The sequence below is a fragment of the Giraffa tippelskirchi genome, chromosome 10, assembly GCF_054371585.1.
Source record: "Giraffa tippelskirchi isolate mGirTip1 chromosome 10, T2T-mGirTip1v1.2.pri, whole genome shotgun sequence".
Classification (NCBI taxonomy): domain Eukaryota; kingdom Metazoa; phylum Chordata; class Mammalia; order Artiodactyla; family Giraffidae; genus Giraffa; species Giraffa tippelskirchi.
This window is the reverse complement of record NC_137284.1, coordinates 8,431,766-8,454,106: the sequence shown is the minus strand read 5'-3', so window position 1 is coordinate 8,454,106 and position 22,341 is coordinate 8,431,766. Positions and strand designations below refer to the sequence as shown.

Below are 22,341 nucleotides of genomic sequence, written 5' to 3'. Positions count from 1 at the left end.
CTAAAAGTCGCTCAGTTGTGTCTGACTTTTTGTGACCCCATGGACCATAGCCTGCTGGGCTCCTCTGTCCATGGAATTATCCAGGCAAGAATACTGGAGTGGGTTGCCATTCCCTTCTCCAGGGATCTTCCTGACTTAGGGATCAAACCTGGGTCTTCTGCATTGCAGGCAGATTCTTTACTGTCTGAGCCACCAGGGAAGCCCAAATGGGGAAAATCCTAGGCTAAAAAGGATCTGGGGTCTTCCCTGGTGGCCTGGTGGCTAAGACTCCGCACTCCCAATGCAGGGGGCCTGGGTTCAATCCTTGGTCAGGGAACTAGGCCCCACATGGTGCAACTAGATCCGGGGCAGCTGAAAAAGAAAGAAAGAAGAAAAGGATCTGTGGGTCACCCTGGACCTCGGCCAAGGTACCTGACGTCTCTGAGCCTCAGTTTCCTCGTCTGTAAGCTGGAGAAGAAGCCTTCTACCTGGGCGAGTGGGCCTGGGAAAATCAAATCAGACCCAGCAGGCGGGTGGGATGGGCGTGCGGGTCTCCAGTCCTCGCCCATCCTCAAGAAATGGATCCAAGGGTGTTTTTCCTGACCGGGAGCCTAATAGTCAACAGTTATTTATCGTTGTGTTTCCTTGTGGGTAGGAAAGCCACAAATAAGTAAATTCAGGCATCAGGGCACCATTATCGAGCACAGTGCTTTATTTCCCCATCTCGTCTCCAGCCCGGGCCGGCTGCGGGTCGATAATAATTTACGACGCAGCCCTCGCAGCAGGGGGGGAGGTGGCCAAAAAAACACGTTAGGCTGGAGTCACCCTCCTTGTACCAGCTCTGCACTCGCAGGTGGCTGTGACGGCGGGGCTGGGGGCTGGGGAGGGAGGCCCCCGGCCCCCGGCCCCACACATAAGGGAGCAGGCAGAAGGGGGGCACGTGGGCACTGGCTGCAGGGGCCTCACTGGAGGAGGGCAGAGGGGAGCAGGCAGCCAAGGTGCTGACCCGGCCCCTGCTTGTCCCTGACCTCTGATCGGGCCCACGTTTTGGAGCAGAGGCGTCGCAAGACTAAAATGGGGCAAGGGGACAGCAGCGGGTCTCTTCAGGGAGCGGTTTGGGGTTTGTCTCAGGTGGGACCCCAGGGGAGCAGGGTCTGAGACAGGGGTCCCGTGCCTGAGATCTCGGGAAGGAAAAACCTAGGGAGGGGGACGTGAACCGGGAGAGGGCAAGGGAAGGGATGAGCCCAGCGGTGGTCCTGGCCAGGATCTGATCCAGAGTGGTGTCTCGCTGAGTCCTCGATGGCCAGTCAGTGGTCTCTGGGGAGAGGGCGTGAGTGGCTGGAGGGCCAGCTGGAACCACCAGCAGCCACCCACTCACAGCGCCCAGCAAGGGGTCTGGGAGCCTGGAGGCCTCCACCACGGGGGTCCCCAGCCCGCAGAGCCTCTGCCAGAGTTGACTCTGCTACAGAAGCAGCGGGGCTGTGATTTGGATTTCATAATTTACATCGCTGATTTCATCACGTTTCATGTTCTGTCATGTTTCCTGCCATAACAATCTCATTCTTCCCTCTGGGGACTTGGGGGCGTGAAACTGGGATGTGTGGGGGGGTGGCACTGAGTCAAACTCATGTCCTGGGGCCAGGTGGGCACGAGGGGAGTCAGACACAAGAGGAAGCTGCTGCTCTGACTCGACGGGGGCTGTGGGAGGGAATGGGTCTCCCAGGCGGGCAGTCTGGTCAGCCGAGGGGCACAGGACGCCGAGGGAAGGGCTTTACTGAGAGCACCTGTCTCGGGGGTTACGATAATAATAATAGCTGGCTTCTATATGTGCCTGGAGTGCCAGGCTGGCCCTTAGGGCCTCTGCAGGGTACCATCTTTGATCGTCACCACCAATCCACGAGGGTGCTTCCCTCATTACTCCATCTCATAGATACGGAAATGTTCAGAGACCCAGGAAACACAGCTCTTGAAGCTACACAACTCCAACCTCTGACTCCAGACTGTTAACCACCTCTTCTTCCTGTGTGTGCTCAGTCGCTGAGTCGTGTCAAACTACTTTGTAAGCCCATGGACTGTAGCCCACCAGGCTCCTCTGTCCATGGGATTTTCCAGGCAAGAATACTAGAGTGGGTTGCCATTCCTACTCCACGGGATGTTCCTGACCCACGGATCGAACGCGCGTCTTGCATCTCCTGTGCCCTCCGAGCCATGCAGTCACATCCCAGTGCCCCAAGAAGGCAGCTGAGGCCCCGGCAGGGCACGGACTCACCCAAGGTCCTCTAGCCCTGCAACACTTCCCCCGTCCTTCTTCCCTGTGCCCACTACGGGCATTCCCAGGTGGCCCCTGCCAGCCCTCACTCTAGCCCCAGTGTGACCACAGCTGATCAGGGAGATCCCAGGCTCCTTTTCTGGTAGGAGCTGGGCAGAAACCTAATTGGCAAACAATGGACAGGGGAGAGGTATAACCTGGCTGCCCATGCTTAATTAAGGGGGCTCCCTCTTTTTTTAGTATTTATTTTTTTATATTTGGTTGTGCTCGGTCTCCATTGCTGCATACAAGCTTTCTCTAGTTGCGGTGAGCAGAGTCTCCTCTCTAGTTGCAACGCGAGGGCTTCTCGCTGCGGTGGCTTCTCTTATTGCAGAGCACAAGCTTTAGATGCATAGGCTTCAGTAGTTGTGGCGCATGGGCTCAGTAGTGTCACCTCGCGGGCTCCAGAGGGCCGGCTCAGTAGCTGTGATGCATGGGCTCAGTTGCCCCAAGGCATTCGGGACCTTTCTGGCCCAGGGATCGAACCAGTGTCCCTTGCATGGCAGGCAGATCCTCAACCAGTGGACCACCAGGGAAGCCCAAGGGGGCTTCCTCTCACTGAAGGTCCCAAAAAACCACCCTCCCAAGCCAAGGCCAGAAGCATGCCCTGGTGTGTTCAGAAGGCCAGCCTCGGCCCCTGCCTTGTCCCCCACCCACTGAAAAACTGGCTAGCCCCCTGCTGGGGCTATTTTAGGGGCAGCAAGGTGGTCCTGGGACTTCTCAGGTAGCACTTGTGGTGAAGAATCTGCCTGCCAATGCAGGAGACATAAGAGACAAAGGTTTGATCCCTGGGTCGGGAAGACCCCCTGGAGGAGGGGCCTGGCAGGCTATAGTCCATAGGGTCGCAAAGAGTCTGGCACGACTGAAGCAACATACCACACACACACACAAGGTGGTCCTAGCACAGCAGTAGGACTGCACAGGGCGACCCCCTCCTGGTCCTCCTCAGGGCCGTGTGACCACGGTGGGTGGGGTGGCACCCCACATTCTCACGGCCAGCCATCCAGAGCAGCTCTGAACACAGCCTCCAGGAGGGCCCCAACTTCCACCACTGATGCTTCCCTTTCCTTGTCTTTTCTTCCTGCCTGGCTCTTACAAAAATTAAACACGGATGGTTTCATCTTGGGAAAATTAGTATTCTAGGCAGGGCTAGGGGATGTGATCGGAATGTCAAGGCCAGAGCCACAGAGCAGGAAGGTAAGGGAAGAGATGCCCGTGCCTGGCGGGGGCCCTTGGGTGGGGGCAGAGGGCTCGGACCTGCCCAGGAGGCACAGTGGGGCCTCGCCTGGCCGCCAGGGGGAAGGATGAGGTTGGGCGTGGCTGCGGAGGGGTAGGGGGGGCGCATCGGGTCCAGGGCTGGGGGAGGAGGAGATGAGAGAGGCTCAGAACAGAGACTGGGTCTAGCCAGGACCTGTGGCTTCCCGTGGCCCCAGCTGGGGTCATCTACACATCCATCCCCTCTCTCATTAGGCCTTCATTTGCTGATGCGTGTGCCTCCTGTGTGCTAGGCACCAAGCTGGGGGGGGCTAAGGGCAGAGACGTGCTAGGCCCACCCCCCTGACCGCCAAGCACACACCAGACTGTGCTGCCCAGAGTGTATTCCGAAGAACATGCAAATCCTGCGTGGTTAGCGGGTGACCACCAGAGCAAACAGGGTTAAATTGGTATCTTTGAGACGGGACTTCTCAGAGCCTTTAATGACTGAGGTGCCCCATGAACCAGGTTGGGGACCGCTGGTCTGCAGCCTCCTGCCCATCTGAGTGCCGCCCTCCAGTCCTGGCCACACAGGAAGTGTGCCATGGGCACAGAGCCAAGACAAGAGCGGGTTCATGTCCGGGCCCCACCGTGGACCCGCTGTGTGACCCTGGGCAGGCTGCTGAATCTCTCTGTTTCCTCAGGTGGAAAACTGAAACGGTAATAATAGTGCCTGTGGGTCCAGTGAGGTGCTGTCAGGACGGTGCCCGCCTCAGGCTTAATACGGGGTCACTCCTGTTTGTTGTTGTTACTGTATTATTATTATCCACTTAGCTCTGTGTGCTGGGCCGTAGTCAGAAGTCCGTCAGGTTAGCGATGGTGGCTGTCACCGTTGCTGACACAATGGTGCCCTTAAGAGGTCACAGTGGGGGTTAAAGACAGTTATTAATAGAATCCGGGGTGGAGAGAACAGGGCCGGGGCTTTGGGGAGGCAGCAGCCGGAAGGACCAACGGCATGGCTTCAAGAGCACAGCCTGGGGAAGGAAGCCTGGGTTGGCTAGGCCCCCACCTGACGCGGTCTCCCTGGCCCAGCCTCACTATTAAGTGTCCGTCCAGCCTGGGCCTCGGCACCCCTGGCAGTGGAAGTCTGGTCCATCTTTGGGTATCTCCACCCGTTACAGACTTCTTAACTGAATCCCTCCTGTCCTTCTAGTTCTTGGGCCTCCCAGAGCATGGTGGTCTTCCTTCTCCCAGGTCAGCTTGTCCGTTTGGGAGGACCAGGGACCAGCTCTCTTCCTTATACCGTCCCACCCACCCCCCACCTCTGTCAGTGTCCTAGCTTCTCCTCTGGGCCTCCTGCCCTGCAGTGTGGCCGTGCCTTTGGCGGGGCCCAGACTGAACAAGGTTCTCGTCTAGACTGACCAGGGCAGAAGCAGGGAGGGAGCAGGTGGAGAGGACCTCCTGCAATGCAGGTCCCTCCTTTAATGTGGCCCTCTAGAACCATGAGCTGGGGCCCCCCATGTCTGGAGAGTTGGTCACCTTGCTCTGCAGACACGGAGAAGGCCAGTCTAACAGATAGCAGGGTGCCAGGGGAGCCCGAGAGGCCATGCTAAAGCAGGCTAGGGTCAAGGGACAGTCAGGGAAGGCTTCCTTGGGAGGGGGGCTCGGGATGGGGAACACATGTGGACCCATGGCTGATTCGTGTCAATGTATGGCAAAAACTACTACAATATTGTAAAGTAATTGGCCCCCAACTAAAATAAATAAATTTATTTTTTTTTAAAAAAAGGGAAGGCTACCTGGAGGAGGAGGCACTCATCAGCCAGAACCAAATGGCAGGTTCCCAGAGCAGAGACCTTCTGAGTCACCCAGTCTGCCCTGTCTGGCCACAGGTAAACTGGCCGAGTTGTTTGGTTGCTTACATTGTAGGTAGGACTCCAGAAGCTAACTATTCAGGTGTCATTGGAGGGATCATTCATCTCTAGGAAATGTGGCTGGGGGAGGCTGGCCAGAGGCCAGAGACCTGGCAATGCTGGGCCCCCAGCTCCTTGTCTGCCAGGATTCAGAAAGTACCCCCACCCACCACGACCACTGGCATCCTTAGCTGTCCCTGGGGTCCATGGCGGGTGGGGAGATTCTGAGGCCCAAGACCCCACACCCAAGTCAGGGGCCTGGGAATTAGCCCAATGTCCCCTGTCTGGGCCTGTATCCTGGGAGATGAGAGCCGGGGTTTTGGGGGCTACAGGACAGGGGAGCAGCCTCCAGGCGAGGCCAGCCCTTGTGCTCCAGGAGTGAAGGTACCAGGGGCCTCGTTAGCTGCAGCTTCAAAGAGCTCCGTCATTAACAAAGTGCACCGTAAAGGCTTTTTCTTCCTCCTTCTATCCTTAAGGCAGATTCCCAAATGAAAAGGAAAATATACAATGAGCGGCCATGAGGAAACCTCAGAGGAGAGCCAGGCGGCTGCCGAGCCTGGAAGGAGCGCCACTCCCCCGTCGCGTGGGGTGTGGGCTTACTTTCTTTATTTTAAACAGTCTTCCTCCCGACTCAGCTGGTCTCTCAGGCTGCGCTTTAAGTCCTTTTGAAGTGTTACAACCATTTTCTCCTCTTTCAATTAACAACAAGAAAAGGAAGCTAATAGCTTCCTGAGCCACTCGCTGTAAATATTAACAAAGTCTGGCCGCCCAGCCTGGGCGCGTGGCCGGCCGTTACTCCCGGCCGGCCGGAGAGTGAGTTTACGGGAAAGAGGGGAGGGGGTGAGAGATTTCCAACACATGGCCGAAAACCCCTTGGCACAGGCTTCTGCTGGTGCAGGGAAACGGAAGAGCGGGCTGGGGGAGCTGGGCTTGAAGGCGCCAGTCCCCGGGGGGTAGGGGGGCTGGCACAGTTGGCGAGAGGCAAGTGGGTACTTCTGGAAGAAAAGGCAGCTTCCACCAGCTGCACCTGAGTAAATGCAGGAGCAGGTGCGTGGTCGGAATTCCCAGCTCATGGGGCAGTGTGGGCAGTAGGGGAGGTCTAGGGAGGAGCAGCATTTTGAACGCAGTAGCTGGGAGGAGGAGGGGAGGGCGGCTGATGGTCCCCAGGGTGCCTGTGCCCACAGGGTTCAGATTCCTGAAGGAATCTGAGGCTGAAGTGAGGGGAAGGAGCTGCGGAGGAGGGGAGCTCAGACCCCATGAGCAGAGCCTGGGTTCTGAAATCTCCTCGGCCTGCTCCCTGAGAGACCCCCATAGCTCCTGAGCCTCCTCCCAGGGTATGTGCGTGCTAAGTCGCTTCAGTCGTTTACAACTCTTTGTGACCCCATGGACTGCAGCCTGCCAGGCTCCTCTGTCCATGGGATTCTCTAGGCAAGAATACTGGAGTGGATTGCCATTTCCTCCTCCGGGGGATCTTCCCGACCCAGGGATCGAACACACGTCTCTTATGTCTCCTGCATTGGCAGTCGGGTTCTTTACCACTAGCACCACCTGGGAAGCCCCCGAGCCTCCCAGACATACCAGCCAAGTCTTGTTTCAAACATCTGCTTGAGGAACCTCCTCAATTTCCAGTGGCTAAGACTCCATGTTCCTCATGCAGGGGGCCTGGGTTCAATCCCTGGTCAGGAAGCTAGATTCCGCATGCTACAACCAAGAGTTTGCATGCCGCAACAACAACAACAAAGGATCCCACATGCCACAACTAAGACCCAGCACGGCCAAAATAAATAAATAAATATAAATATCAAAACAAATAAAAAAACATCTTGCGAGACCTATGGCATATAGACTGGACAGGGCCCATCTTGTGGCCAGGGTGGGGCCCAGGGGCCCAGGTAAGAGCAGGCAGAGGCCAGCGGCTGGGAGGGGACCAGATCTTCTGCCCGGGGTGCCCACTGCCTGCATCCACAGAGGGCCCCGCCCTGCTAAAAGCTCACAGTGGGACATGGTGGGGAAACACACAGGGACTGTTCGACCCGCAGAGCAGGCCAGTTTCCTGAGAAAGGCGTGGCCTTCGCTGCTGCGCCAGACTCATCCTCACTGAGCTCCCTGGGCTGGACACAGACCTTCATGTGCAGAAGCTGGGTTTCAACAAGCCCTGCAGGGTAGACCTGGCCAGCAGGCAGCTCCTTCTGGGAAGCCGCGGGCAGAGGGCACGAATGGCCCATCGTGGGCATGCAGGAAACTGTGTCCCGGTATGCAGGCAGGGGAGCAGGCCTTGGGGGGCCTGGTACCCTCACGCTTCCCCCACCCCCTAACAGCAGGGCCACACACAGCCCCCTCGAGGGGCTCTCCCAGAGGCTGAGAGCAGCGGTAATGAGCCTGGCTGAGTACTAGCTGCCCTTGGCTGGCCCCTGCCCAGAGTGCCTCCTGCCGCCTGCTGGCTCAGAGGAGATTTCAAAGGCACGAGAGCCCTCCAGGCACAGGAGGCCTCTTCAGGCGCCTGCCTGCGTTCCTGGCTCAGTGCGGCCGGGGACAACCGTGCCCACTCGGCAGCCTCTCTAGGGCTCCGCTGCTCGGCTGCCTTGCTGGGGCAGCACACTGAACTGGTACAGTCCGGCCTGGGAGCCTGCAGCCGGTGGCTTCTCTGCTCCAGGCACTGCCCAGCTGGCTCCCCAGTGGTCTGTCTCCGAGGGTGGGCACTGGCCGGGGTCCAGGCCTGCTGGCCAGGCGTGTGGGCCCCTGCAGCCGCGGACAGGCTCGCACGCTTGCTCACACGCCCGTCCCTGAAAGTCTGGGTTTTGTCAGGAAACGGTTTAATTAGCAGAGCGGAGGCTGGGAGGGTTCACGCCCGAACGCAGGCTCTCTCACATCCTCCCCTTCTCACCCACTTAGCTGCGCGGGTGCCATGCTGCCGTGCCAAGCCCAGGGGGGGCTGGAGCGAGTGAGAAGGGGGTGGGGGGCACCCCTTGTGCAGAGGAGCCTCCAGCCCCTCCCCCTCCGGAGCCCTCCCTGGGTGCCTAGAACCAGGCTCGGAGCCCCCGGGGGACCAGCTGCCCGTGGTGTGGCTCCGTGTGGCCACAGGAGCACTCAGCCACCCTCCAGCGAGGAGGACGGGGAGGGAACCCATTCGCCCCCAGGCCTGTCTTCAGGGAGGTCTCTGAGTCAGCCCTTCCATCTCAACACCCCCACTCCCCACCCCTGCTCCAGAGGACGCTGTCCCAGCCTCTCATTGGTCTGCTCCCATGCACCCTGGTGCCCTCCAATTCTCCAGGGAGGTCTGGTCATGCCCCTTCCTGCCTGGGTGCCCTCACTGGCTCCCCACTGCCCTCAAAATGAAGACCAGGCCCCTCAGCAGAGCATTTGATATTCCCCCCAAGAATCCCACCTCCCACTTCCGCTTAGATCACGGCCCTCCTAACTCAGAGCTTCGGGACACCAGCCTTCCTGCTGCACCAAGCCCTCTCGCCTCTGAGCCTTTGCATACGCTGTTCCCTCAGCCTGAAATGCCCTTCTGGCCTAACCTGTACCAGGCTGACTCTGTTACAGGAGGAGTCCACACTCCCTAAGGGAAGAGCTCTCCCTGCCCCATGGCCCTGGCCTCCAGCCCTCTGCCCCCCAGAAAGCAGGAACGTGACTGTGGCAGCACCCAGGTCCATGCTGGCGGGAGCAGGGAGTGATCCACACTGCTGTGGAGAAGGGACAGGCCCTATGGATGCCCGTCCTTGGGGGAGGAAGTCAGCAGCCATGGAACAAACTCCAGCTTTGAGCCACAAAGAGCCTTTTTCATCTCTAGAGGTCGCATACAGATGTTGACCTCAGCCTGAAAGTCTGAAATGAAAGAACACCCTGGGTCTGCTAGCTCACGCCAGCTTTGACCTGCTTACAAAGATCTAAACTCTGCCCTCTCTGCCACGGGGCAGCTCTGCCCAGGGAGGGGCGCTGGCCTGTTGTTCATTTAGAACGCCACTTGGCTAAGTCACTGGCCATAAAGCCCACCTGGGTTTCCAGCAGCACATACAGGCATCTGATTAATGACACACACATAAAAACCCATCTCAAAGAGTCATAGGTTGGAAAGAAGCAGGAGGGCTAATTGCTAATATAAGAATTAATATTAGTGCGTTCCAATCTTCAAGGCAGGTGGGAGCTTGTATAGTTGAAGAGCGTTTCCACTTCAGGCAGAGGCCTGAGGTCCAAAGGTGGGGCAGCGACCCTGAAAGGTGGATGGGGGAACCGTGGCCACACCCACCCCACTCCAGCTTGCCATTGAACCCGGTGACTTATCATGACGTGGCGGTCCCCACAGCATGGCGTCACCTTCCCCAGAAAGCCCCCTGTGACCCAGCTACTCGCCCTCTATGCCCAGGTTGGCCAAGGAGTGGCTTTGACTCTGCTAGCGCCCCGTGTGTGTCTCACACTGTGGCCTGCTGTAAACCAGTGACCTCCCTCATGGGACCACGAGCTCCTAGGGGACAGGGGCTCTTCTTTGGATCCATGTGTCCTGCACAGCAGTGGGTCTCAATACATGCTTGCCAGATAGATGGATGGATGGATGGATGGATAGATGGATGGATGTAGAGATGGAAAGGAAAGGAAATTTCCTTTGAAATCAGTCCTGAATATTCATTGGAAGGACTGACGCTGACACTGAAACTCCAATACTTTGGCCACCTGATGCGAAGAACTGACTCACTGGAAAAGACCCTGATGCTGGGAAAGATTGAAGACGGGAGGAGAAGGGGATGACAGAGGACGAGATGGTTGGATGGCATCACCGACTCGATGGACATGAGTTTGAATAAGGTCCAGGAGCTGGTGATGGACAAGGAAGCCTGGCGAGCTGCAGTCCATGGGGTCGCAAAGAGTTGGACATGACTGAGTGACTGGACTGAACTGAGAGATGGAAAAATGGATGACAGATGGAAAGATGGGCAGGTAGATGGATGAATGGAGAAACAGAGGGTGGGAGAGAGCTGTACAGATGGGTGGATGGAGAGATGGAAAGATGGATAGGTGGATGGAAGGATGGAAAGAGAGATGGTTATAGATGGATGGAAAGACCGATGAACTGATGAATGATTGCAAGAGAGGGACTTAGGAGAAACCCGAGGTCTCTAGGTGGGCGGGCCTAAGGGCCTCATTGTGCTTCTGTTGCACCAAGACTTAGAGTCGTGCAGGGAGAAGGAAACTGGCCCAAAGCTCAAGTTCCTGGCTGTCACGCAAGTCATACAGACTGAGACAAGTTCCCCCCTTTTCACTGCATCTGCACAGTGGGAGCAGTCCTCCCTGCCCCGCCAGCTGTGCTGGGTTGTCCCCAGGCTCAGGGGAGACAGTAAAGCAGAAACGACCTGCAAAAGGATAAGGGACATTGTCCCCTTGTAAACGGCGTATATGTACAGGCAGACGGATCCAGCCAAGATGCAGAGTGCTATAGAGATGTGGGATCTTGCACTTGGCTTTCTTTCCCCCTTTCATATTTCTTTTACTACAGTTATGATGTTGTTATTTATAACAAAAAGTAAAATGGTGTAAGCATCTCAAGTACTTGCCGATGGAAGCTTTTATTGTGTTGACCCAAAAAATGGTTCTTTGGCACCGGAATGCAGGGACCAGAACTATGGGAAGGAGGGACGGCAGAGGCGAGGAGGGTGAGCAGAGGCTGTCGTGTGGTCCAAGTACCCACAGCTGGCCAAGGGGCAGGCTCCCGCTTACTGAGACCCTGAGACCGTGCAGATTTACTTTGTCCTTGGTCAGCGTGACTGGCCGCACGGGAAGTCCACATACACCCGCTGCTTGGCTTGCACTGCGTGAGTGAGGTTTACTAGATTGGTAGCGTGCCCACTGGGGCCTGCACAGCTCAATGGTAGGTGTATGGCAGGAAGGCTCGTTTAGGATGTATTCCTGGGCCCAGCACATGCAGGTGGCTGCAATAATCGTTACCAGGCACCCCACGTGGAAACAAAGCGCTCTCACCTTGCAAGCACCGCGTCCAGGCTGCCCTCGGTGCACACACCCTCCCTGACCCTCGAGAGGCACCCACCACCGGGCAGCACTCAAGGAGCCCATATCCTCAGTGGGGCCTGGGCCAGGCATTGCTGCCAGCCTCCCAGGAGGACCACACACAGGGACAGGGGAGGCAGGGTAGGGCACCCCAAATGCAGAAGGCTGGACAGGCCCACTGAGAGCCTTGCTCAGACTCTTGATTTTCTCAGTGAGAAAGTGGGCATTTCGCTGGGTGCATTTATTAAGGACCTACTGTGTGCAAGGCACTGACTCAGGCACTAGGAGATCAGCCTCCGATGAGCAGATGTGGTCTCTTCCTTGAACCAGGAAGATAATTCCTTGCGAGACATGATGTCATTGCCATCATGGTTTGTTCAACCCTGCAGGCAGAGAGGAGGTGAGGGGTGATGGTGGGCGGACTCTTGCAGAAAGGGGAGCAGCATGGGGAGGGGCAGGGGCCAGGTCAGGGAGTTAGAGGAGGTGGTAGGGGGTGGAGGCCAGGGGGCCTTGGAGGCTGCCATGGCAGTGTCGCCTTTATCCTGAGGGCTCTGGGAAGGGTTGGAGCCAGCTGAATGCAGCTGCCTTCCTGGGTTCATAATATCGAGAGCAGAGCTCTGTCATGGGGGGATCAGCCGGCCAAGGAGGCTCTGGGTCCAGAGGACGCTGTCACCACCCCCTCTAAATACAGAGGCCCAGTAGCCTCTGCTCACACTCCCCCAAGGTAGAAAACAATTTCCTTACCCCGGCCAGGGAGGCGGATGACCTCATTGGACTCTTTCCATCTCTCGCTTTCATAGAGAAATTACAATTTATAATTGGATGAAATCACGCGGGTGTAATAGCAATAAGAGCTAGGCTGGAGCCCAGCATCACCCCTTACGTGGGGACTTTGTCCTCACCTTCCCTCCTGTCCAGCCCCCACCTGACCCCTTGCCAGGGGGCTGCCCCCCACCTGCCTGCTCACACCGCGAGTACTTACCAGATCCTGGCCATCTGGGGGTGAGGTCCCGTGGGTTCCTAAACCTCACTGTTTCTTAACCCTCCTTGCTCCTGGGGAAGCTTGTCCCACGGCCTCTCCACTTCTCCCGTCCACCCATCACCCTCTGCCTGCCCTCCACCTGGCCAGCACCTTCCCCTCTTCCACATGGAGTCCCTGCCATGTGGGGTGCCCGGTAAGTGCCCAGACCCCACCCCCAGTCTGGGCTCTAGACATGCACCCCAAATATCCTGGTTTTTATTTGCGACAGCCCCAGACAACACGCGTTTCTCAAATCAGCCACCTTCGGCCCTACAAAGGCAAGTGCCCAGACGCAGCCGAGCCCATCTGGATCCGATTTCAAACCAGAGCTAACGCTCTCAGATGTGTAATAAAAGCCCTCTTCTAAAGAGGGGCTCCTGCAGGGGGAATATGGACGCCGGGGCAGCGTGGGCCTTCAGCATGCCACGCTAATGAGAGGCGATCCGGTCGGCTCGGGTCGTTTGGGATCTGGGGGAGCAGCCGGCCCTGCCCCCAGGTCTCTGTGGAAGGGGAGGGCAGCCACGGAGGGCAGCCGGGTGTGCAGCACGGGCCCCGGCCTCAGAGGGAGGCCAGGAGGCCGGCTCTTCTGGTTCTGTGATGCTCCTGCTTCCCACGGCGGGGAAAGGCAGCGCTTGTTCTGGAAGCCGAGGCCCTGGAGGCCCAGTTGGATCCTCTGAATGACATTTAGCAAGAGGAGCAGGTGCTGGAGGAAGCGGAGCCAGTGCTGGGCCAGGCGGGCGGCCCCTGCATGGCCAGGAGCTCTCGGAACCTCATTTTTTCTCTTCCTAGTCCTCCCACCACCCCCCCTCCAGGAAAAGGGAAAGCTAGGGAACTGCCAGGAAGGGTGCTTTGCGTGGCCAGCTGTTTGTTATCTGGGTTTGAAAAGAGAAGGGAGATGGCAGAGAATAATCCCAGCCTCCTCTCGGATCACGGATCACAGGGAAGGTGGCGTTCAAGAAAACAGGCTCCGGAGGGCTGGGAGGAGAGGGGGCCTGTCCCTGTGCATTTCCCAATTTCCCTGGGCTTAATCACTTGCATTGTCTTTTGGCAGGTGAGGAGGCAGGGAGTGAGTGAGGAAGACTCCCTGGTGAACATCCGAGAAGGGGCTGAAAGCAGGAATAACCCGTCCCCGCACCTCCCCAGCAAGGAAACCTTTCTACAAACAGGAGCGGCCAAGCAGGACTGAGCGCCCTCCCGGCCCCCCACCAAACCTCTTCCCAGAAAGGGGGCATGTGAGGCCTGACAGCTCAGCGGCGCATGTCAGCAGCTGCAGCCCCGCGGTGAACATCTGAACTCCTCAGCGGGGTAATGGACCCCCTCCTTCCCCCCCGGAGACACAGCCTGAGTGGCAGCAACACCGATCCTTTGGAGAGTGGCTCCCTCTCAGCTCTGTCACGCAAGAACGCTCTCTGCACCACAGCCCATTCTGCCAAGTGACTTAAAGGGATTAAAAAAAAAAACAACTTGGTAAAGAAAAAGGGGTAAAAGCCACGCAGAAGCCTTTCAGAAGAGGTGGCGGCCAACAGACAAAAAAAAGGGCGAAAGTTGAAAGGGGGCAGCGAGGCCACCCTCCCCAGGACAGGCGCCAGGCCCTAGGGCATGCCTGGGGAGCAGGGGCCCAGAACACCCTCAGGCTGTGCACGGGAGCCCCGGGGCTGCGGGGGGCACCCCCGCAGGCCCCTCACTTAAGCCCCTCACTCCGAGAGGAGAAGCCGGCAGTGTCCGCGGCCTGGGGTGTGACGAGACGCTGCTCCCGACCCGTGGCCACGTCTGAACGTGAGGAGCCCGGCAGAGCAAAGCACGAGGTCTCCTCCCTGAGCCCCAGGTGTCCCCCAGTGCCACCCAACACCCCAGGCCTGTGATCTGTACCCCATGTGCCAAGGCTGGTGGGCTGGGATGTAAGCGCGGCCCAGGCCCACCTCGACGGAAACACAGCATCTAGAGCGGCAGGCTCCCAGGCTGCAGTGAAGGAGGTAAGGTGGGTGCAGATGGGCTCCGGAGGCCCAGGAAGGCCCAGGGGCTCCTCGGGCCTGGAGAGGGCACCAGACAGCAGGGGCCTGTCCTCTTGGGGCTGGGTCAGGGGTCTGCAACTCCACCCCACCCACCCCACACGTGCAGCTGAAGCAACTCGTGGCACCTGATTGCCAGGGCAAGGGTCATTGGTTCCCCGGTGGCCCCTATGCTGCTGGGTTCTGCCCCAGGGTAGGTGGGTCCAGGGTATAAGGGAGTGACCTTTCCTGGAGTAAACTCCTGCCTCTGGGGAGAGGCCTCGCTTTGAGCCCTTCTGAGTTCTGATCGGAGGAGGTGGCCGTGAGGCCTTGGAGAGGCAGGATTTTTGGTGACCTAGCCACTGGCCATGGCACCTGCTGCCCTCCAACTGGAGAGGGTCCACAAGTCCCCTCCAGCCAAGGCCTTGCTCTGCCCCGGCCAAGAGGACCCAGGAGGGGGTTGATCCAAGATCCTGCACCTGTGGGCCCTTAGGCATCCTCTGCTCTGGCCTCTAGTTCGAGCCCTTTTGTTGGTGAGAGTGGCTTGACATGGCCCAGAGACAGGCAGTAAGTGCCCTAAGGTCACACAGCAGATGGTGAACATTGCTCTCTGGCGGCCCCAGTTTGGCCCGGAAGTGTAGGGGGCGGGGCCTACTCCTCCTGGCTTCTCAGAGGCCCAGAGGGCGGGTTCTTGCCTCCCCAAACACAAATCCCAGGCAACCTCTCTCAGCGGCAGCGCCCTGGGCAGGGCAGGGAAGCCCCAATTCATTACCAAGATGGAAAATGACACTTCCCCGCGCTCTTCCCCAGGAGAGGGGCTGATTTATGACTGCGCCGGGGCCGGGGACATTCGTCAGCGCCGCTCCGTGCGCACGCCGTCTGCGGGGGCATTAATAGCCGTGTTATTAGCCACCAGCGTGAAAGATGCCCTGCGGATCGGCTATTTGCTGTTATTTATTATAAAGGCGCGCCAGCCCAGCAGCAGGGCGCGAGGCGTCCTGAGCGTCCTGAGCTCGCTAGAGCCTGCACTCGGCCCCTGCCCAGCCGGCCTCCCATCCCCCATCCCGACTTACTGCCCCATCACTGGTCCCTATTCTCCTCCCATCCCCTAGGAGAGACGGTGGAGGAGGAGGTAATTCCTGGGGCTGAGGCCAAGCCGGAGGGGGGCAGCAGCAGGCCTGCACCCCATCTGCTCAGAGCTGGGCTCCGCCTCTGCTGAGCTTTGCTCTATCCCACAGGGACTCAGTTTTTCTAAGGTCCTCTACCTCCCCGAATCCAGAGTCCTGAGGGTGAGTTCCACCCCTGTGTATATCTGTAGGGGTGGGAGGGAGGGGACCATCTCTAAGAAAATGGGGCCAGCCTCTAGGCCTGAAAGCAAACTTGCAGCTGGACAGGGCCAGGTGAGCCACCTTATGTCAGAGGATACGAGAGGACACATCCAGGGATTTTTCCCTAGGCTTGCCCCCTCGGCCTGGGGTGGCCGCACTGGGCAGCTGAGAGGGCCTGGTGAGACACGTGGGAAAGGAAGGCCTGAGTTTGTGTCCAGCTCTTCCACCACCTGCTGCATGATCAGACCAGCCCCTTTGCCTCTCTGGACGGCTGTGGTGAGGGCATGCTAAGTCGCTTCAGTCATGACCACCTCTTTGCAACCCTATCGACTGTAGCCCGCCAGGCTCCTCTGTCCATGGTATTCTCCAGGCAAGAATACTGGAGTGGGTTGCCACACCCTCCTCCAGGGGATCTTCCTGTCCCAGGGATGGAACCCGCGTCTCTTATGTCTCCTGCATTGGCAGGCAGGTTCTTTACCACTAGTGCCACCTGGGAAGCTGAGGTGAGAGCATCTGTCCATGATTACCTCCCAGGGTTGGGGGGCTGACAGTGGGCCGGCCTCTCCCATCTCTCCCACTGCCCTGTCCTGCATTTCAGATTCTGGGGCTTCCCTTTGGCATCCCCATTCATTCATTGAACAGGTGTTTATGAACACTCCAGTGCCAGGCTGTATACTCACTAGGCCAATGGACAAGATGGAACATATCCTGACTTACAGGAGTTTATGCCATAGTGGGAGGGGTTGACAGTCAACTTGTGACAAACGAGTGGGGCAGGGGAGGGATCTCCCCGAGAACAGGGCCAGGATGTGGGGGATCCCACCCACCTCCTAGGGGAGGCCCCATCCCCACCCAAGCCCCCATCCTCACCTAAGCCTCTGCCTTATTAGTAAACATCACCCTTCCCAGTCTTCCCAGGTCATCCGGCTCCCTTCCCGGCCCCCCTACCCCTGGCTGCCAGGATCCCACTGGCTGCTGAGAGACCCAGCAGTGCAGACCTAGGGCCCTTGCCCTGTTCTTTGGGCTGACCCCACCTCCCAGAATGACAGCCCTCAGGCCCCTTTCCTACCTTCTAAAAATCCCCTGACCTTTCCTGTTTTCCTTCCCCAAGGAATTACGCCTCAGTCTAGGCGGCTTTACTAAAAACACAGACAGACAGAAATATTAGGGGCAGGAACATCTTATTAAATAATGCAGAGAAAGAAACAAAATTACACATGTCTCCTTTCATCCCCCACCCCCTCCTGGCCCTGAATAGTTTAATATCAAACACTGTTATCAATATAATTAACCTCCTAAGACACAGTTTTAACGTCTTGTTTTTTAAAGCGATTTGTATTCTCTGAAGTTCAGGACACCGCGCCGCCCCGCACCGCCCAGTCAGCCCACACGGTGAGGTGAACTCGAGGTACATTTTGAGTGGATTTGCATACCTGTTGGTAATCACCGCCAGTGATAACAACTGATGCATAATGCATGCAGCATGAAATTAGAAAAATAATTAACTTTAGGTTTTAAAAGAATCCCACCCCTTCCCCCCACGCATTACGAGTTCTCAGTTGGCACCGTCAGCCAAGGTCGGGGGCCAAGTTGTGCCATGCAGGGTTGGAAGGGCCTGGAGGTCACGGCTCCCGGCCCCCTGCCTGAAGGAGGGGCCTCAGGTGGGCCTAGTCTGGCCTGAGCAGGAGCGGCCCTGGTGCTCCGCGTGCACAAGGGTGGGCTCGGAGAAGTCCTGAGTCCCCCTTCTGCTCACAGTTCACGTGTCCTTGACCCACAGCAGGCCCTCTGGTTCAGTAGTTTATCCTCACAAAAACCCAGGGCAGTTTATGGCCCCATTTTACAGACGAAGGCCTGAGACCCAAGGCCACGTTTGGTCTGTGGGGCCTGGACTGAGCCCAGGCAGGGCCTCCTCAGGGAGAGGGCAGCCTCCTTGCCTCTAGGCCCTCCTCCCTCCATGATGCTTGCAGCTGAGCCCAGAGAGGTGGGGGAGAAGAATGCAGGATCCCGCGTTAATTTATACAAAGGTTTGCTGAGGACGCATCACAGGTATGGGGGTGACACTGCTCTGGTGGAGCTCCCAGCCTCCCCAGTGGGGAGGTCACTGCTTCCTGTGGGGCAGGGGTCCTCCTGGAGCCGAGAAACTGCTTCCACCCCCAGTCTGCCCTGTCCACCTCCTCCTGCCTCAGGCCCTGCTCTGCCAGTGAGAACCGAGGGCCTGGCAAGGTTTAGGGAAAACATGGTGAATTATTCCTGCTGAAGGGAGTGGGAGGGCGAGGGGCTTCCTTCTGTCTGAGCTGTGGCCCCCCTGCCCCCCACCGTATCTGCCCTCCATCTCTCTGAAACTCAGCCAAGACCGGAGGCAACCACCCTAAGTAGGTCATAGGAGGACCGTGGGGTCCCTCCCAGGGCCAGGATGGGGCGGCCCTTCTTTCCAAAACCTCCAGGCCTGTGCTGGGCCCTCCTCGTCGTCTTCCCAGAGGGCGGGGTTCTCAGCAACCTGAGGCTCAGAGAGCATCGCTGCAGGTCACACAGCTGAGGTCCGAGGTCAGGTTGCAACCTAGCCCTGGTGTCCCCTCCTGCTCTCTAGTCCACACACCTCCTTCTTGGGGTCAGGGCTACCTGGAACTCTCTGGTTCCTAAAGTGGAGACGGAGACTGAGCCTGGCACTGTGGCGGACCCAACCTCAGGACGTGTCCACATGGACTGCCTTCACTGGCGAACAGGAAGGAAGGCCAGGCTGGGAGGCAGGGGGAGTCCTATCCAGAGTTACTGCTCCTGCCTGAGACCTCCAGCTCCCTCCAGAAATGACCCCCACCACTGCTCAGCCCCCCAGGGTGCTCATGTCTAACTGTGCCCCCCCCATCTCCAGAAGCCCGGGTGCCGTCTCCCATCCAGCATGCCAGGGCCTGTGCTGGGCCTGGGGTCCCGCAGCTCCTCCGCCCACATGCTGCCTTCACTCTGTCTCCCCAGGAAGATCCCCCTAGAGGGCCTTGGGCCTCTGGTGGCCCCAGTTTCATGAGGTTTGGGAAAGGCAACAGGGTAGAGCACCAAGAGGCCAGGGGTCTCCACCTGGGAGGCGCCTCCATCCAGATGGCAAGTGTTTACAGATGACACTCTGCACCGACTAGCACCAGTCAAGTGGGTGTGGGAGGCAAAGCCAGACACAACTCAGGGGAGGCTTCACGGAGCGGGTGGTCAAGCCGAGGCCTGGGGACAGGGGGGTGAGTGGAAGCTGACCTGGTGAGGCTTGAGTGGGGGAGGTGTGTAGATGTTTAAGAAGCATGAACCACACGTGCAAAGGCCCAGAGGCAACACAAGGGAGAGAGAGTAGGCTTGGGGTCAGTGTTTCCACTCCAGCTTAGGGGGTGGGAAGGCAGGGCTGAGGATGCACAGTGTGAGTCTAGGAGGCCCAGCATCACGGCAACTGACAGGAAGTCTGTGTCAGGAAGCAGCTTGGCCTACCCGCTCCCAGTCTACCCTGGAATGTGGCAGGGGCAAGAGAGTGAAGAAGGGGCCTCTGGATTGCAGAGGAAAGAGACAGACAGTTAACACGGAGGCTAAACCAGTGTGCCTGGGGCAGTCAGAGAACTATTGTTGTCATTCAGTTGCTATGTAGTGTCTGAACAACAGTTGCGACCCCATGGACTGCAGCATGCCAGGCTTCTCTGTCTCTCACCATCTCCCAGAGTTCGCTCACACTCATAGCAGCTTTTAAACTTCAGGCATCGAGACACACAGGCTGCACGTCCGAGGGGGTACTTTGCATGTATTACCTCACTGAATGCTCAGTAGTGAGTCCCCCTGTAAGAGGAACTTGACTCCATTTATAGATGTGGAAACTAAAGCTCAGAGAGAGCAGGTAATTTGCTCAAGATCTCACAGCCTGGAAGTGGCAGAGGCAGCACTCGAACCGAGGTTTCTCTGCCGGAGATGGCAGGCGCTAGCAACTGATGGGAGGATGCTGAGAATGATGCCCCAGGTCACCCAGGGCTAGCGGAGGTCTGGATACCCCTAGTCCAAGCCATCCCACTGCTCCCCTCCCCCACCTTCATTGCACGCCAAGGATCCTGCTGTCAGTCATGGGCCGGCAGGTCGTAACTCACACCACACTGAAGTCTGTGAGATTCTCGCAAGGATGACAAGTGACCCCCGTAAAAGATGGGCAATCTACCGGGTTTAATTTGATGGCCACATAAACCATCAAACACAGAACAAGGGAATAAAAAGTGCTTGTGGCACCCAGGCCATTAAAGGGCTCCTCGGGCAAGCTGTCTTCCTCCTCACCCCTCACCGTGCCTTCCTGGAGCCAGAGGGCCCAGCAGTGGGAGGCCTTGGGGGAAGGGGGCGGCTGGGGAAACTCAGCCAAGATGGATGAGGCCTGAAGACAGGGGAACAGAAAGGCCTTGGGTCCCTGCCTCCCAAATGCTTCTTGGTTATCCATCAGACATCTCTGAAAGGTGCAATTTAGACTCTATTATGATGCCGGGGCCTCTGGAGGCTGAGGGCTGTGGCCATGAGCTGAGCGGGCAGGGGAACTGATGTTCATGCCAGAGAAGGCGGTCTGGCCTTGGCTTTGGCCTTAACAAGTCTGCTCCCTGCTCAGAGCACTGCTCCGGAATCCCTGAGTGCCGGGGCCACCAGCATTCCTGAGTCCCAGAACTCAGCAGCTGACAGGTCAGGGATGGTGCGCAGCCGTTGGCCAGATGCTGGGGACCTCAGCTCAGACTGACCGCTGAGACTGAGGCAAAGTGGCCTTGAGCGGGCCTGAGCCTTCCTGTCCCCAGCACCTGCCTTGGACCTGGCTCTTGAGACGGGACTTCCAGGTTCCATAACCTTCGTGGCTCTGGCTCCATGCCGAGGAAGGGACAGAGGTGCAGCTGGAAACCTGGGCTGGCCGTGACCTTGGGTGGGTCCCTCACTTCTCTTGAGCCTCAGCCTCTCTGCTCAGCTGTAAAGCGGGACCGCGGACTCATATGTATGTGACAGGTGGGCGCGGGTCCAAACACGTGCCTGTGAGGGATTGGGCAGGGCCTGGGTTAGCCCTGTCCAAACTCACCGAGGGCTGGGAGCACAGACCAGCTCCAAATGCCCAAGGGCAGGGGCGTGAGTGTGGTCAGGACCCACAGACCAGGGGCAACCTCCACAGGAGCATCAGGAGTGAGCAGGCAAATGTCCTCAGCCCCCCAGGCCAGCGGGGCAGCCGGGAAGAGGCCCAGAGTGTTGGTCACAGTCTCGCCAGTCCCCCTTCCGCCCTCAGGACCTCATCCCCCTCCGACTCCATGCACAGACCTCATGCACCCTCCCCCACCCTCACGTGCTTCCACCCAGGTGTCCTCAGAGGGCCCTCACCTTGCCTTGGGTCCACCTCATGGACAAAGCTTCATTCCGCTAGCAAGCCGGGAGTGGAGTTAGTGTGTTAGCCATGGGCAAAGCCCTCCCTCCAGAAGGCCTGGGAGCTGCTGGCAGCCTAGGCAAAGCCTCTACAATGCAAAAGGGGCATGCGCTGACGGGGCAGCAGCGAGCAGGGCAGAGGCATTCCAGCCTTTCTCGGCGCTTCGGCCGGCTTCCTCTGTCCTTGGGTGGTCACAGGTGCCAAGTTACACCAGGCCTACACAGCCCACAGTCTATGCCCTTGAGCACCCGAAATTTAGTCGGGGACCTTAAAACACTGGTCACTATACAGCCTGACCTGCAGCCCACAGAGACTGGCACAAGATATAGCACCACCAGCCTAGTGGTCAAGATCCTGCCCTAGGTTCTTCCTCACCACTTCTCAAGTGGCCCTGAGTAAGTTAACATCTCCAAGCTTCAGTGTTTTCATCTGTTAAGCGGGACTAACCAGGGCCCTGACCTGACATTTGCTGGGAAGATTAAATGACTTAAATATTCATAAAAATCTAGATGAGCTTTATTATAGTGTGAGCTACTATCCAACCAGAATAGAATCCCAAGTGGCTAGAACACAGGTTGGCACATACCAGGTGCTCAATAAAGATATGTTGAATGGCTGGATGGACAGATGCATGGATGGATGGGTGAGTGGGTGGGTGGGTGGACGGAAGGATGGGTGAGTGGGTGGGTGGGTGGGTGGACGGATGGGTGAGTGGGTGGGTGGGTGGGTGGATGGGTGAGTGGGTGGGTGGGTGGATGGGTGAGTGGGTGGGTGGGTGGATGGATGGATGGCTGAGTGGGTGGGTGGGTGGATGGATGGGTGAGTGGGTGGGTGGGTGGATGGATGGGTGAGTGGGTGGGTGGGTGGATGGATGGATGGCTGAGTGGGTGGGTGGGTGGATGGATGGGTGAGTGGGTGGGTGGATGGATGGATGGATGGCTGAGTGGGTGGGTGGGTGAATGGATGGATGGATGGATAGGTGAGTGGTAGATAGATGTGGATGGATGGATGGGTGAGTGGGTGGGTGGGTGGATGGATGGATGGCTGAGTGGGTGGGTGGGTGGATGGATGGGTGAGTGGGTGGGTGGATGGATGGATGGATGGCTGAGTGGGTGGGTGGGTGAATGGATGGATGGATGGATAGGTGAGTGGTAGATAGATGTGGATGGATGGATGGGTGAGTGGGTGGACAGATGCATGGGTAAATAGATGAGAGGA

At 58.1% G+C, this 22,341-nt stretch overlaps 2 protein-coding genes across 15 annotated transcripts in view; one reads left to right on the top strand and one right to left on the bottom strand.

Moving 5' to 3' along the window:
* Positions 1-22,341, bottom strand: part of MACROD1 (mono-ADP ribosylhydrolase 1) — a 152,673-nt gene that overhangs the window by 83,971 nt on the left and 46,361 nt on the right. The gene's annotated exons all lie outside the window — the stretch shown is intronic.
* FLRT1 (fibronectin leucine rich transmembrane protein 1) overlaps positions 1-22,341 on the top strand; it is a 46,975-nt gene that overhangs the window by 17,215 nt on the left and 7,419 nt on the right. The window contains exons 1-3 of one of the 2 annotated variants that reach the window (XM_081532741.1): positions 4,467-4,735; positions 5,271-5,373; positions 13,467-14,388. The gene's annotated coding sequence lies outside the window, so the exon portion shown is untranslated. Of the gene's footprint in view, positions 1-4,466; positions 4,736-5,270; positions 5,374-13,466; positions 14,389-22,341 lie in introns of those variants that run through there. The other variant, XR_014066315.1, reaches the window with a different exon arrangement.